Source organism: Acomys minous (genome assembly GCF_964271855.1).
Source record: "Acomys minous genome assembly, chromosome: 1".
Lineage (NCBI taxonomy): Eukaryota > Metazoa > Chordata > Mammalia > Rodentia > Muridae > Acomys > Acomys minous.
In genome coordinates, this window is record NC_140483.1 from 70,030,375 (window position 1) to 70,046,203 (window position 15,829).

General features: G+C 50.1%; 1 protein-coding gene across 3 annotated transcripts in view; it reads left to right on the forward strand.

Annotated features, from left to right (window-relative positions):
• Window positions 1-15,829, forward strand: part of GLI2 (GLI family zinc finger 2) — a 228,405-nt gene that overhangs the window by 55,234 nt on the left and 157,342 nt on the right. The window lies entirely within an intron of this gene.

Consider the following 15,829-nt stretch of genomic DNA (forward strand, 5'->3'; position numbering starts at 1 on the left):
GGTGCTTTTTTTCTTTCCCCGCCCCCCCCCCCCACTTTCAGGCAGAACATCCAAGGGCCCTTGTTCAAGGGTAGGGCTAAGTTTTTTTTCTCTCCACCCCTGAGCTGATGCTGCATCTGTGGTCTCAGGACTGTGCTTGGTATAGCTTCGGGGGCCAGGATTCGTGAAATGGAACCACCCTTGGGTTATATCTCTTAAAACAAAAAAGAATTTAGGTCCTCTTCTTAGGTTGTTCTCACCACATTTATATTTTTTTCCCTCCATGATTCTAAGTTGAAATTAATTATAAAGTCATAAGTAGGAGATGTGAGGTCAACCTCAAGCACCTCTGGGGAGAGGGTTTGAGTTTGTGGACCTGGTGTGGAGGCTTAATTCTTAGATCAGGTAGGAGGAGCCACAGTCCAATGGGTCACCCAGACAGGGAGTTCCGGATGAGAGGGGACACAGTGCCGTGCAGTCCTGAACCAGGGCTTACCCCAGCCAGGGATGACCCCTCACATTTTCTCCCTGCTGCGTTCTTCCAGGCTGAGAGAGTTCCCAGGTACTAGCTTCCAGCATCTCCCACCTGTCCTGAGGGATCTGCCCTGACTCGGCCTATCTCTCAACACACGCAGCCATTCCCGGCCCTGTCACACCAACAGAGGAACAGGCTTAGGCAGCAATTAGACAGTAATTAGGACATGATTGAGGGGAGAAGGCCCCTGTGGCATCAGACCCAGTTGTCACTGTTGGGGCCAGTGACAACAAATGCTTGAGGAGTTTTCCACCGGGAAAGGGGGTAAAGCGCAGAGCATAGCCACTCCAGACAAGTGCCAGTGCCACACTCTGCCCACTCCATGCCCTCTCAGTGCCCTTTCCTGGGGGAGCTTGGCTGATGAGGTTTAGCACAGCAGACGTAGGCCAGGGGTGTGCACTAGGAAGTCACAGCAACCTGGAGTGTCCTCTCCCATTGACATGCGCTGTATCTGCACCCCCCCACCCCCGCCTGAGCAGCTCATCTGGAAGGATGTCCAGAAATGTGGGAAGAGTGGCCATGCTTGTGTAGAAAAGGGGACACGGTGGGATCTGTCCCTGCTGAAGGGGAGGGTCAGGAAGCCTAGTGGTGCCTAAGGACACTGCTGGGACTCGGCTTTCATGTTAGCTGTAGTCCTTAAGATTTTAATACCAGGTTGGCAAGCTGCCTCTTGGGGTAAAGATGCTTGCTGCCAACTCCAGCATGTTGCTATCTGACCCCCCCACAGTGCACTACTACATGCACACATGCGTCCCCCTAAATAAATAAATGTAATTACAACTTGAGAAAATAGTTCAAGACCCTACTCTTGATTAATCTCTCTGTGACAGAGCAGAGGTACCAAGGAAGACACCTCTTGTGCTCAGACCCCAAGGGCCAGCATGCTCCAGACCAGTGGTTCTCAACTTGTGGGTTGTAACCCTTTGGGGGAGGCATGTTAAACAACCTCTTCACAGGGGTCACATATCAGATATCCTATATGTCAGTTATTTACATTGTGATTCATAACAGTAGCAAAATTACAGTTATGAAGTAGCAATGAGGATAATGTTATGGTCTGGGGTCACAGCAACATGAAGAACTGTATTAAAGGGTCACAGCATTGGGAAGGTCAAGAGCCATTGCTCCAAAGCATCAGATGTGGGCTAAGAGTGAGTTGACTGAGAAGATGAAGGTAAGCAGCAGGAGCCCCACATAGGTAGCTGGCATGGGCTCGCTTAGGCTACGGATGTCGGGGTTCATCTCTGGGCCTGGCCAAGTTTCAATGCAGGGCAGGTGGGGGGCAGCAGGAGCATCTCCAAACATAACCGGTGTAGTGAGTATGACTAGTAAGGAGTGGGGCCACAGAGGGCGGCTGCTGAGAGCTGCCACATTTGCCTGGCCTCTGAGGAGTTCCACTCTCAGCCTGCAAATATATGCTAGTAGTATGTGTATCAGTCATGAGAATACGTGGGGTGACCCATGGTGGACTTCTGAGTCCACAAGGCTGAGGACTTGGGGGCTCCTAAGGTATGTGTCAGATCACCTTCTCAGGGATAGGGAGATGGCTCAGTTGGTAGGATGCACAAGCCTGAAAAATCTGGGTTCCATCGCACCTGAAAAAGCTTGGTGTTGCGGTTCGTGCTTATAATCCCATAGCTAGAGGTGGGGACAGAGCTTGACACCAGCCAGCCCAGTGTGTTCAGGGAGTTTCAGGTGAAAGGGAGAGGGCACGCCTCACAAAAAGTGTGGAAAGCACCTAGGAATGACACCTGAGGTTGACGTCTTACCTCCCCAGGGTGCATGCGTGCATGCATGCATGCATGCATGCATGCATGTTCATGTGTGGGCGCACGCACACATGCATGCATGCACACGCACATGCATGCACACATGAGCGCATGCACAGAGAGAGGGGGGGGAGGGGGGGAGGGAGAAAGAGAGAGTTAGAGTTGCAGGGTGGGTCAGCCAGGCAAGCTGTGCTGCAGTCAGGCTGGGAAAGGCTGACTTCAGATCTGGCAGAAGGCTTCCCAAGAGCTGGAGCAGAAGCCACACTGGGTGGCTCTTTCACAGCCTCTTCGGCTGTTGAGCTAACCCTCTGGAGGCCATAAATCTTCAAAAATACATTTTGGCCCAGGGTCCCCCCCACCCTCTAATTTTTAAAATGGTGTAATTTGCAAAGCAATTTAAGTCAGATGTTTCTCGTTGCTTTCCACCAAATCTGTCCAAATGCTGTCGTATTTTTCTCGTCTGCCATGGGTTCTTTTCCAAAAATATTTCTGAACTGCTTTGTGTGCTTCCACGGGGACTGGACCATTCTAGAAGCCTTGGTCAGCCTTGAAACTTGGAGCTGGGGTCTAATCTCACATGCCGAAATTAAGCACCCAGTCCTACAGCGATGGTCATTCTGTAAGGCAAAGTCTGTGGCCAGCCATTGTGGCCCTTCCTCTCCCACAGCATCAGCACCCCTTAGGATTTGGAAGTGTCTCCCTCTTTTTAATTGGTGCTGGGACTGGAACTGTTAGCCCCTTGCATGCTGAGTTCTCAGTCTACACTGAGCACTTTCCAAGATGCCAGAAGCGCAAATTCTTGGGTCCCATCCCAGACCTACAAAATTGGGCATCTGTGGGGTCCGCAGCACAGGCCCAGCTGAAACAATGCTCCTGCAGGACTCTGATGTACTCCATATCTTTTCCCTCCCTCCTTCCCTCCTTCCCTCCCTCCCTCCTTCCCTCCCTCCCTCCCTCCTCCCTTCCTTTCTTCCTATCTCCCTTCCCTTTACCCTCCCCATTGAGCCTGGAACCCAGGAGTTCTTGTTTTAGGCTTGCTTAGTGTCGCCACCGCCCAGCCACACCCCAACCACACCCCAGCCCTAAGACTCTCATATTCTGGCTTCCTGGGGGAAGGGGGAGCCCTCCCTTGTATGACACAGTGGATATTCCCAGAGGATCCGCTAAAGCCTCACACCTATCCCATGGTGCTTCGCGGCTGTACAGGCACTGACTACAGTTCCCAGATGGTGGAGCCTGGCTGCCTGGACTAGTCTATGGTCTCATGACCTCAGGAGTCCTGTGCCTCGGTTGCCTCATCTGTGAACAGCTGTAGATGTTCTGCAGTGCTGTTGGATGCTATCTGAGTTAGACATGGGGACATGCTTAGCAAAGAGAGGCCCAGTCAGTTTGTGTGAGGCACGAGGGATGTCTTTTCTGTGTTCGCTATTACCGTTCCTGTTAGAGTTCTTTACCAAGACTTGCCAACTCAGCTTGACCTAGAAAGTGTCCTTTCCATTGGTCACCCTTGCCTTCGGGACCCACTGAGGCCCAGCACCTTCTATATAGGAAGCCTAGCTTTCTGGCACTCTTATTCTCCAGAGCAGTACACCCTGGCCCCGGTCCTGATTTGCTGGGCTGCCTTAAGCAGGTCCCTTGTCTCTGACTCAGTCATCATCCCTATACACTGAATAGTGTTGCCAGACCCAAGGTCGCTTGAGCTGAGAGCACTGTCATAAAAAGCTGGGCTCAGGGCCTGGGCTTCATGTGTACTTCCAATAGATCTTTCCAGTGTCTTGGTGTGGTTGTCTCAGCGAAGGGCTGATGTAGCTTATCGGTAGTGTCTTTCCTAGCATGCAGGAAGTCTTGGGTACCAGGCCCAGCCCTGCATGAACCCAGCAATGGCAGCCCATGCCTGTAATCCCAGCGCTCCAGAGGTGGAGTCAGGAGAGCGGGAAGTTCAAGATTGCAGCTTGTTTGAGGCCAGCCTGGGCTACATGAGACTTGAGAAGAGCAGAAACACATGTCCTGTGGCCAGGCCAGCCTACCACTGTGAGGCACTAAAATAGCTCTTTGTTCCTGAAGATTCTGTGCTGTGTTCCCATACTGACAACTTCCTTGTCTTGTTCACTGGCCTGGTTGGCTTTCTGGAAAGCATCTTTGAGACAATTTGGTTTGGAGTGTGTGTGAGTCATCTCTGACTGTCTGCCTGTCCATCTGTCTGTCTGTCTGTCTGTCTGCCTGCCTGTCTATCTATCTATCTATCTATCTATGTATCTATCTATCTATCTATCTATCTATCTATCTATCTATCTATTATCTTATATACTCTAGGCTGGCCTCAAACTTAGCTATGTAGCTGAGGCTGGCCTTGAACTTGTAATCTTCCTCCATCCCTAGTACTGGGATTGCTGGTATATGTCTCTTTATGCTTGGCTTTTGTGGTACTAGGGGTGGAACCAAAGTTGATGTAAATTCGGCAAGCACTCTACTAACTGAGCAGCATCCCCAGCCCACAGGAAGGCTTTTTAAGCAACTCAGATGTCACACACTTCTCTGCATCTGCTCAGCACTCCCACTTTACCCACCTTACCATACTTAGGGATCTGTGAGACACCCTTTGACTGACCCATTGCTCAGGGTCCCTGGTGTCTGACCGCTGTCACTACACCCTCCACTTGCCCTCTTGGATGCCTACTGTCATTGCTGTGTTTTGTTATTACTACCCGCCCCTGTCACCAGCACAACCACCATTCCGCCGACACCCATCCGCCGAGTGACACCGTCATTCCAGGTGTGTGCCAAGTGGGCTATAGTGGGCTAGCCTGAGCTACCTGGCTGTGAAAGTCAGTTGATGCTGGCCCTGTCCTGTGGTGTCCTGTGTCCCTCAGCCCCCAGGCCTTGTGGGGAGCAGGGAACTTGCCGGGCATCCAGCGTTCCCAGCTAACCTGTCTTTCTCTGTGGGGCCACACGCAGGCTGGAGTGCACTCAGGTGTGACTAAGTGGGCAATTATTCTTACTTAAGTGATGTTCAGGATTGCTGTTGAAACTGCATGGAAGCTGGTTTTATGGCCCAGCCACATGGAACAGCTTGTTCCCATCGGAGTCTGTCCAGCGAGTACAGTGCCACTGTCCCCAGCAGCCTGGCTTGCCAGGAAGTGGAAAGGAGTGTCCCCACCACCACCCCCCGCCAGGGGCGTTTTGAATGAGTTATGGGCATTCTGTAATATAGGGGTGCCTGATGTGCAGAAGGGGTGACGGAGGTTCTTCCTTATCTAAAGGAAGATTGGAACAAGCCTGGTTTGGAGTCAATTAGGTTGGGCCTCAAACAGACATAGACCCAAACCCTGTGGATATGATTTTTCCTATCCACACCTACCCATTAGCTTAATTAATTAATTAATTTAGGAGACATGGCCAGTGTTAGTTACCACACTCACTGCTGTGCCAAGATACCTAGAACGGAAGGAAGGAAGGGAGGAAGGAAAGAAGGAAGAAAGGAAGGAAGGAAGGATGGGTTTTGCTTGTATTACAGTTTAAGGGGGTTTCTGCCAGTCTTTGTTCTGCAGGCCTTGACTATACTGAGTGTCTGTTTGTCTGTCTGTCTGTCTGTCTGTCTGTCTTTCCTTCCTTCCTTCCTTCCTTCCTTCCCTCCATCTCTCCTCTTCACTCTCTTCTTCCCTTCTCCTTTCCCTTTTGTCTTAGGGTTTCTTTTGCTGGGATAAACTACTGTGAAGAGAAAGCCAAGACACTTGCTACTTCCAAGCTTCAGTCTGAATCCACAGTTGTTTGCTCTTTGAGTCACAGCATAATCACCTGTCTTAGGTTTTTTTTATGTTGTGGTAAAACACCATGACTAAAGACAGCCCTCAGGCCACAGTCCATCACCGAGGGACATCAGGGCAGGAACTCAAGGCAGGAACCTGCAGGCAGGTACTGAAGCAGGAACCATGGGGAAACGCAGCTTACTGGCTTGTTCCCTGAGGCTGTCATATGCCATCCAGGACCACCTGCCGAGGACTGGCACCTCCTCCAGTGAGCAGCCCTCCCATATCAAGAAAATGCTGTGCGGACTTGTCTATAGCACAGTCTTATAGATCAATGATTCTCAACTTTTTTAATGCTGCGACCCTTTAATACAGTCCTTGTATGGCAGTGACTCCTGACCCTAAAATTATTTTTGTAATTTTCCCACTATTGTGAATCATAATGTAACTATCTGTGTTTTCCGGTGGTCTTGGGTGAAGCCTGTGAAAGGGTTGTTTGACCATCAAAGGGGTTGTGTCCCACAGGTTAAGAATTGCTGTTATGGGCTGGAGAGATGGCTCTGGGGTTGGGAGCACTGACTGTTCTTCCAAAGGATCTGGGTTCAATTCCCAGCACCCACATGGCAGCTCACAACTGTCTGTAACTCTAAAATCTGATACCCACAGACATACATGCACATAAAATAAAAATAAATAAAATTTAAAAAAAGAATTGCTGTTATAGAGGCATTTTCTCCTTTAAGATGCCCTCTTCCCAGATATGTCTAAGTTGGTGACGTCAAGTTGACAAAAACTAACCAGCACAATCGACTCCTTATCTTGCCACAAAATGTCACTTATTAAACCACAAGCTTTTCTTTTTTGCTTATCCCCATGATCTCATTATTAATGTCACAATATAAACATACTATAACTTTAAAAGTCTCACAGTTTTTTTTAAAAAGTCAATATTTTAAAAGCCCAAGTTTTTGTTAAAAACCAAACATCTCTTTAAAAGTTTAAAGTCTGTCAACTATGAACACCTGTTAAAAAAAATAGGTACCATATTTTTCTAACTCCAAGAAGGAAGAATCCAGGCACAGTTACATTCAAATGAAAGCAACAGTGTGACACTCAGGGTCAGAGCTCTTGGACTCATGATCTTCTGAGCTCCAAAGGCCTTGAGCAGTTCCACCTCACTGGCTCCGCCATCTGCTGCACACATAACACATCTCTTAGGCTTAGGCTGCCTCCATCCCACAGCTGATGATGTCTCTGGTGAGAGTCCCATAGTACTGGCATCTCCAAGATGCTGGGTCTCCTGGGCTCTTTTCAGGAACTCCAAACCTGCTACATGGTGCCAAACCTGAACTTCTCTCCATGACCTGTTCAATCCTGGGGCTTGTCAGCTTCAACAAGGTGGCACCTTCACCAATGGCTGGGACATTCACCGCAGTGCCGGGACTCAGCTGCTCTCTGTAACCCCTTTGTGTCTTCAAAACCAGTAGCACCTCAGAGCCCCCATAGAAACATATCACAGAAGATTAGGCCTGAGTGACTTTGGTCTCTTCATAATCACAGCTGATTCTTCAGCCCTAGCTGATCCGTATTGATTATCCCAGTAAGGCAAACATTTCACTTTGGTTGTTCTGGTCTCGTGTTAATCGCGACTGATTCTTCAGCCCCAGTAGGCAGAACCACAGATTCAAAAATATCAAAATAATAATTCAAAAAAGAGCCTTGAAGGGACTCTCAAACTTCCTCTTGAAACTTCACAAGCCCCGCCTCCATCATCTGCACTGCTTTCAGCTTTATTATGTGTTTCCACAACAGCTCATAAAGCTCTGACCACTCAGTGCCTTTTCTCGCCCGAAGTTCTCCCACAGTCCTCCCCTAAACAGCATGGCGTCAGGTATGTCACAGCATATCCCACGAACCTGGTCCCAAGTTCCGTTTTAGCTAGGGTTTCTATCACTGTGATAAAACGCCATGACCAAAAGCAACTTGGGGAGGAAAGGGTTTATTTCATCTGACAACTTTCAGGTCAAACTCCATCACCAAGGGAAGTCAGAGCAGGAACCTTCAGACAGGAACCTTCAGGCAGGAGCTGATGAAGAAGCCGCGGAGGAGTGCTGCTTACTGGCTTGCTCAGCTGCTTTCTTACACCATCCAGGACCATCTGTCCAGGGCTGTCACCACTCCCTGTGGTCTGGCCCTTCCCACATCAATCATTAATCAAGAAAAGGACAAACAGACTTGCCTACAGGCCAACCTTATGAAGGCATTTTTCCAGTTAAGATTCCCTCTTCCAGCCTGGGCATGGTAGGGCATGTCTTTAATCCCAGGACTTGGGAGGCAGAGCAGAGAGGGCAAGTGGATCTCTGTGAGTCAGAGGCCAGCTTGGTCTACAAGATAAGTTCTTGGACAGCCAGGAAACCATGTTACAAACAAACAAACACACACACACTCACATACAAACATTTCCTCTTCCCAGATATGTGTAGGTTGGGCCACGTTGACAAAGCCAGCCAGCATACCAACTCCCCCCCCCCCCCCGCCCTTTTCCTCTGCTTCCTTTCATCCAAATTTACTTTTAAAAATTCTTGGCAATTTCATACATCTATACTCATATATATCTTGACCATATTCACTTCTGTCACCCTTTCTTGTCCTCCTCCCTCTCTCACTGAACCCCTTCCTCCCAACACATCCCCCCTCCCATTCACGTTTTTTTGCATGTATGTGAACCACTGACCTTAGTTAGGGGTGCTCGCCGAGCACGGGTGGGGTTATTCACTGAAGCATGCTGGACATCTCCCCAGGCAGCCGTCACCTGCCAGTAGCTCCGTTCTCGTGTCCTGGTGTGGATGCTAAATGGATGCAGAGTTGTGCATCTTCTAAGTCATTTCTGGTTACGGAATGAGGAAAAGCTCCCAAGATAGAACAGTTCAAACTGCTCATTGTACAGATTTGGAAACTGAGGTCCAGAGACTGAGCATGCCGGTGGCAACCTGGTCCTATCATTAGTCCTGGAAGGGGACGTACTAAAAAAAAATCTCATGGGGTGGGATGCAGCTGTCCCCCAGCCCGGGGCCCCAAACCTCACCTTCCCAAATTGACTGTGTTTATGTGGTGAACAATTTTCTGACGTTTGGTTCTGTCAGGACTAATTTTAGCATTTCTAAAGCTTGGTGAAAATACAGCCTCATTACTCCGGTGTCAGTGCGTGGTTTACTGTTCGTATATTCTGAGGTTTATCATTTTAGTCATGTTTAACACGGCCGCACCAGGCATGCTCTATTAAATCCTGTTTCTTTTACATTCCTGTCCGGAATTATTTATTCGGAACAATTTCCACCCTATCAAAAGACACAGCTAATGCTGTGTTTTAATGTGTTATTTACACACAAAATAACCTATTTACAACTCAGTGTGCGCCAGAGGGAGAATGGATGGGCCCGTTCCCTGCGTTCTGTTCTATCGGGCTTTAACAATCTGGAAAGCTAATAGAACCATTTATCATTGGTGGGGAGGGGTCGGATAATTTACTTTATGCTTGTGGCCAGGTCCCACTTGCCTCTGATCTGGGGAACATTTGGAGGATAATGAAGTCGAGCTTGGCATCTGAATGGGGTGTGAGGGTGCCCCAGGTGACTTGCATGTGTTTGCAGGGTACGGCCTGGATGTGGTTGATGGGGTGACCCTGCTTCCATCGCCTAAGAGGTGACTCCAGGGCATGGCGATGAATCCCATATGGGGCATGGGGGGCGGGGCTAAGGGAGAGTCTCGATGGGAGGGGCAGTGTCTGGGCTGGGTGTCTCCAGCTGGAAAGAGAGAAGGGTGGTCCCGCAGCGTAGCTTCTTGACAACTCTGGGGCTTAGCAGTAGCCAGTGGACCCACAAGACTCCATAGTGAGGCTTAGACCTAGAGGACACGCCCTAAACTGAGTTTCCTGCCTGGCCCTCGGTTGTCTTTGCTTATTTATTTATTTATTTATTTAATGTTACCTATTTTTTCATTTATTTAATTTTATGTGGGTGGTACATGTACATACTTGTTTGTGTGTGGTGTTATATGTACACACATTTGTGTGTATGCATCCGTCAGGGGATTATGCATTTGTGCATGCGTGTTTACATGTGTGCATGGATCTGCTTTTACAGGTCTGTGTCTGCATGTGTGCAGATGGGGTGCACATGCTTGTGGAAACCCGAAGTTGACACCCAGGTGGCTTCCTCTATTGCTTTTCATTTTAGCTTTGTAAGACTTCTCTTCTTACTGAGTTTGGAGCTCATTGACTCAGTGAGACTATCTGAGCATCTGGCCCCAGGAATCTTCCTGCCTCTGCCTCCCCAGTGCTGGGATGACCAGCGCATGCATGCTGCTATGCCTAGCTTTTCTGTGGTTGCTGAGCATGGAACTTGGACCCCTTGCTTGTGGGGCAAACACTAAACTGCTGCCTCATCTCTCCAGCCCCTGGGTGGCCTTTGAATGGACACTGATGGACGGGTGAGTGGAACAAATAGTCCATCAGTGCCTATTCCTGAGGATCAGGCTGGAGTGGAGGAATGCAGGCCTCTGCCCTCAAGAACTTGTGGTACCCTGAAAGGCAAGACTCCCCTTTATCTGAAAGATGTGATCATCACCCATTCCAGTGTGGCCTTGGAAAACAGCAAGAAGGCTCGGGGGACACTCGTCACCTGCTGACCCCTACCCATGCATTCTTTGTTTAGTTTTCCCCTGTAGGAGGCCTATACACTCAGACCAGTTTGAGGGGTATGGGGTCACTATGGGATTGATCTTGATTGTCGACTTGACAGGACTAGGACCATCTAGGAGACAAGTCTCTGGACCTGTCTGTGGAAGAGTGCCCGTGACAAGTTAAGTGAGATGGGAAGACCCACGCTAAATGTACATATCCCCATTTCATGGGCTGGAGTTCTCGAGCTCTGCTGTCCACTTCCTGTGGATCCAATGTGACCAGCCACCACAGTGCTCCTACCACTGTGCTTTCCCACCAGGATGGGCTTTACCTTACATTACCTTCATTGGGTGTTTGGTTAGAGACACAAGGAACGGGGAGTTTATGAAGTATGGCATGACCATGCTCCCTGAGGGACTCTGGAGCTGGGAGCCAAGGCTCGAACCTTTTCCCTGACCTTCTACCTTGGGGACTTGCCATCTTCATTTCAGACACAGCCATCTGCTACTCGGAGGGCCGGGATTACAAACAAGGAGGATAAAGTGTCCAGGCAGCCCCCGGCACACGACAGGCGTGCTCTAGACAGCAGTTGCTCTGTGATTATTAATTCAAGACCAGTTTCCTCAGAGTAGCACGTGTGTTGCTGATGAATATTTGAGAGAGTGAATGAGGCTGAGTCTTTGTAGTGAGCAGCAGTTCACACGTGATGTAGTATGACAATGCAACCCAAGGAACAGCGTGGCTGAAAAGTCCTGGGGTCTGCATGTGCTGCAGTGTCTGAGGCCAAAGTGCCCAATAGAGAAGCTGGCTTCCCAGCCCTGCTGCAAGGGCTCTTTTCACTCCTGACCCTGACATACATTCATGTCTGAGGCTGTATCTAGTGGCCCTTCCTGGATATATCTTCCAGCTGGGGCCAGCTGGCCCTCTCTGCCTCCTCCTAAGGCTGTAGAGTGCTGTCCGTAAGCAGTTGTCCTGAGCTGACTTCCTGTGACCACGTCCCAGCAGACTCTCCTTGCTTGTAGGTGATGATGACACAGTTGTGTTTGGGGGAGGGTGGATTGGGAAGTCTGTGGCCCTTGCAGCGTGTGTTCCTCTGCCACCTGACCCCTCCCCTTGTTTCAGAGTCAACATTTGAGCTAAGCATATCCAGCCCCTCAACCTGTTGGGCCCACAAGCACCCCAGCAGAGCAGAACCTGGAGCTCACTCATCTGAACAGGCTGGCCGGCCACTGAGCCCCAGGGACCCTCCTGTTGGATGTGATCCAACACTGCATTGTAACTTAAGATATTGAGGTTTGGTTTATTTGCTGTTGTTGTTGTTGTTTTATGATTTCATTTGTTGTATGGCTTGATGGAGCAGTATGAACTTGGTAGGTGACAGTGAAGTGGGTGCATGAGATTTGAACTTAGGTCCTCATACATATGCAGCAAGCATCCTTGCTGGAAGAGCCATTTTCCTAGCTCACCCCTCCTCCTTCCCCCCCCCCCCACCTCTGCTGGGCCTTTTAGAATGAACGAGACCCCAGATAGCCCAGTTCTGGGGGGGCGGGGGACAAGCCTGATTTATAAGCAGTCACAGAAAATATACATGGGTGAGATAGACACGTGATGCAGCCATTGTAAAGATAAGTAACGGCAGTTTCCAAGCCACTTAAACCCTTACCTTTGGGGTATGAAAGGGTCTCTGCAGACAGTAAGTCTTTATCGAGAAATGTTTACTCATAAACAGACACGGGGAAGTGAAGGAAAGAAAGCATCCAGCCTTTTATGGAGCCACAGCAGCCTCTCAGTCGCGGGAGCTGCAAATCACCTGCCCACCGTCCATCCGTCCTGTCTCAAAGTTGGGAGTGGACCAAGAACCAAGCCCGACGACTTACTACCCTCCAGCTCGCCACCCCACTGCTTCCCGCTCCTTTCCCCCCATGCATGGATCGCGTTGCTCGCATCTCTAACTCAACTGTCTGCTGTGGCTCCCAGGTATCTTAGTTCTTTGGTCCATGTGTCACCAACCTGTGACTTCAAGCCATTTATTGCCCCTCCAACAGAGTTTCTTGTTGCATGTGTGTCACGGGTGCATGAGGGTGCATGTGTGCACTCCACACGTTTGAAGCCGAGAGCTTGACATTGGGTGTCTTCTTCTCTCTGAACCTGGAGCTCACTCATCTGGACAGGCTGGCTGGCCACCAAGCCCCAGGGATCCTCCTGTTTCCACCTTGCCAGGACTGGGATTACAAGTTCATGCCGGCATGCCTGGATTTTTATGTGCGAGCTGGGGATTGAACTCGGGTCTTCGAGCTTGCTCATCATCGGGCCTTTTACCCACCGAGCCATCTCCTTAGGCCCCCAAATGGCCCTCTTGCTACCTCTGCACCTTCTCATAGCTTTCCCCAAATGTCTTTTGGTTCTCTGTTCCTGGGAGAGCTGTCAGACACCCTCTCCATATTACTGGACTTGGCATCATAGGTGCAGACTTTATCTCTCCTCCCAACGTGGCTACACTGGATAAAGCGCCCTTTTCTGTTTTGATTATATTTGGCTGTTTTAATAGGCTTCCACAGGACAGATGGCAAACTTGGCTTCAAGGATAAGCTGGAGTCTGTGAAGACTTTCTCTACCCTGGGTCTCCCTAGTACCTCCCTGGGGGTCTTCCCAGTGCTTCCCAGTGCCTCCCAGTGGTTCCCCCAGATCAGTGATTCTCAACCTGTGAGTCACGACCCCCTTGGGGATCGAATGACCCCATACCATCAGAAAACACAGATACTTACATTACAATTCATAACAGTAACACAATTACAGGAAGTAGCAATGAAAATAATTTTAGGGTTGGGGGCCACCACAATATGAGGAGCTGTTTAAAGGGGGGAGGTCAGCATTAGGAAAGTTGGGAACCACTGCCCTAGAGCCTTTCCAGGATCTCCCAGTGGCCCCTCTGAGGTCTCCTGCTATGCTCTTTACACTCTGGCCTCATACTCCGCTGCTGGAAGTTGTTGTGTGAGCTTCCTTTAGGATAAGCCGATCAGTCATCCCAATGACTCCCTGAGGTCCCCGAGGGCCAGTGGAATAGCCTGCCGTCTCCTCTCTTCACATTTTCATTGGCCATTTCCTGCCCCTGGCACCCCTCCCCCTCTTCAGCCCACTCTCCCTCTCCTGTGCGTCTGAGGGCTCTGAGCAGAGGGCTCTGTCCTGGGCCCCTTCTCTTTTTGGAAAGCCTGCCACAGACCTTTGATACACACCTGCTCTTCTGGATACCGGAGGCGCTCACCTGTCTGACCGCCCTCCCTCCCCCAATCCCACCTCAGGTCCCCATCCCATCCCCCACCCCCATCCCCCTCACCCCGACCCCTACCCTCATCCCCATCGCCCTTGGCCTGGATGGGCCTGTGGCTGTATCCTAATCTCTTCATTTCAGCATCCTTGTGAGGGAGTGGGTTCACCAGACACTCTGAAGACCATAGAGTCCTGTGCTCCAAGCAGCCCCAGGCCCATCATGGCCCCGCCTCTCACTTCCTGTAGACTAGTCTTCTGATAGTTGGATGCCTGGGGTAGGAGAGATCCACTTTTTTTTGAGGGAATGGTAATGCACCCCTGTAAGCTTGGGTATGTTTATGCGTGTCTGTACTAGTCAGGGTTCTCTAAGGAACAGACGGGTAAAATGAATGCATATTTATCTATTATTAGAGTGACTTACAGGCAGCGGTCCAAGTAGCCCAACCTTAGCTGCCTCCTGACGGAAAGGCCAAGGATCCGTTAGGTGCTCAGTCCACGAGACTGGACGTCTGAGTGGTCCCAGTCTGGCGCTAGGGTCCAGGGAGGTCCTAGAAAGCTGCGGCTCTTCAGTCGACTTTGGAATTCTGAGGAAGTACCTTCTCACACCAGCGAAGAAATGCCCCAGGAACAGGATAGATGAACTTGGCAGTGAGAGTCAGGGCGGGCAGGCAAAAAGCAAACGCTTTCTTCTCGTCCTTTTCTGTGGGCTGCCAACAGAAGGTGTGGCCCGGATTTAAGGTAGGTCTTCTGACCTCAGATGATCAGATTTAGGGTTGGTCTCCCATCACAAATGATCTGGCCAAGAAAAATCCCTCACCGGTGTGCCCAGCTGCCTGGGTTTTAGTGAATTTCAGATGTTGTCGTTGACAACCAAGACTAGCTATGACAGAGCTGGGGGGGGGGGGGCGACTCTGCCCTGACAATGACAAACTAAACAGGACTTTGGGATAATAGACAATTTAAGGAGTTTAGTTTTTCATTCAAGATAGAGAGTCATTTCTGCCTCCCTGGGAGGCTGGCATGGAGGTTGGAGATGGCAGGGATCTGGTATATAGCTCAGGGGCTCAGTGCACTGACCTCTCTGCTTGCTGGGCCGGAAGGAGGCTCTGTTGGTATACTCAGCTGGCCGGACTAGGCCCTGGCATCCTTACTTACAGTACAGGGCTGAGGGCACAGACAGGCAGAGAGAAAGTTTGGGCCTCTGACTGTAGCACCTGCAACTCCCCTCTTCCTTCTCAAACTTACCTGACACCCAACCCTGGGCTTCTAACAGTCCTAGAAAGAATGAAGGTATCCCAAAGAGAGACTCTGGCTGCCAGACTATTCAAATGAAGGACCCCAAATAATTGGAACCCCGCCCCTAAGTTTCATGGTGGGATAAGGAAAAGGCCAGTGCCAGCCAGAGGACTACTACCTTGTCTCCCAGGAAGAGATTTCACACAGCTCTGCCAGCTTGTGCAAAACAGGGTAGACTGGAGCTGAGGCAGAGCCACCAGTGGGCAGGACCACACTTGGAGTAGGGCTATTTATTTAGATAAGCACATTTCTGGCTCTCTATTTAAACCTGGAACCTCATTTCAGGATGCCCCAAAATGGACCTCAGCAGTGTCCCTGGACCTCTTTGTTCCTCTTCCCTAAGTGACCACGGTGACTCACTCGCCTTTCTTGTCTTTTCACCATTACTGCTCTGTTTAATTGGCCTACTGAGGACAGGTGGCCCAGCCTGGCATGTTAGGGCTACCAGGGCCCGGCCTCTATCCCTAACAGCCCTTATAAGGAGCTTGCCCAGTCCTAGCAGATAGGAGCTAACAGGACCCTCTCTGCCTTCTGCATCTCCCCATCGATGCTCTGC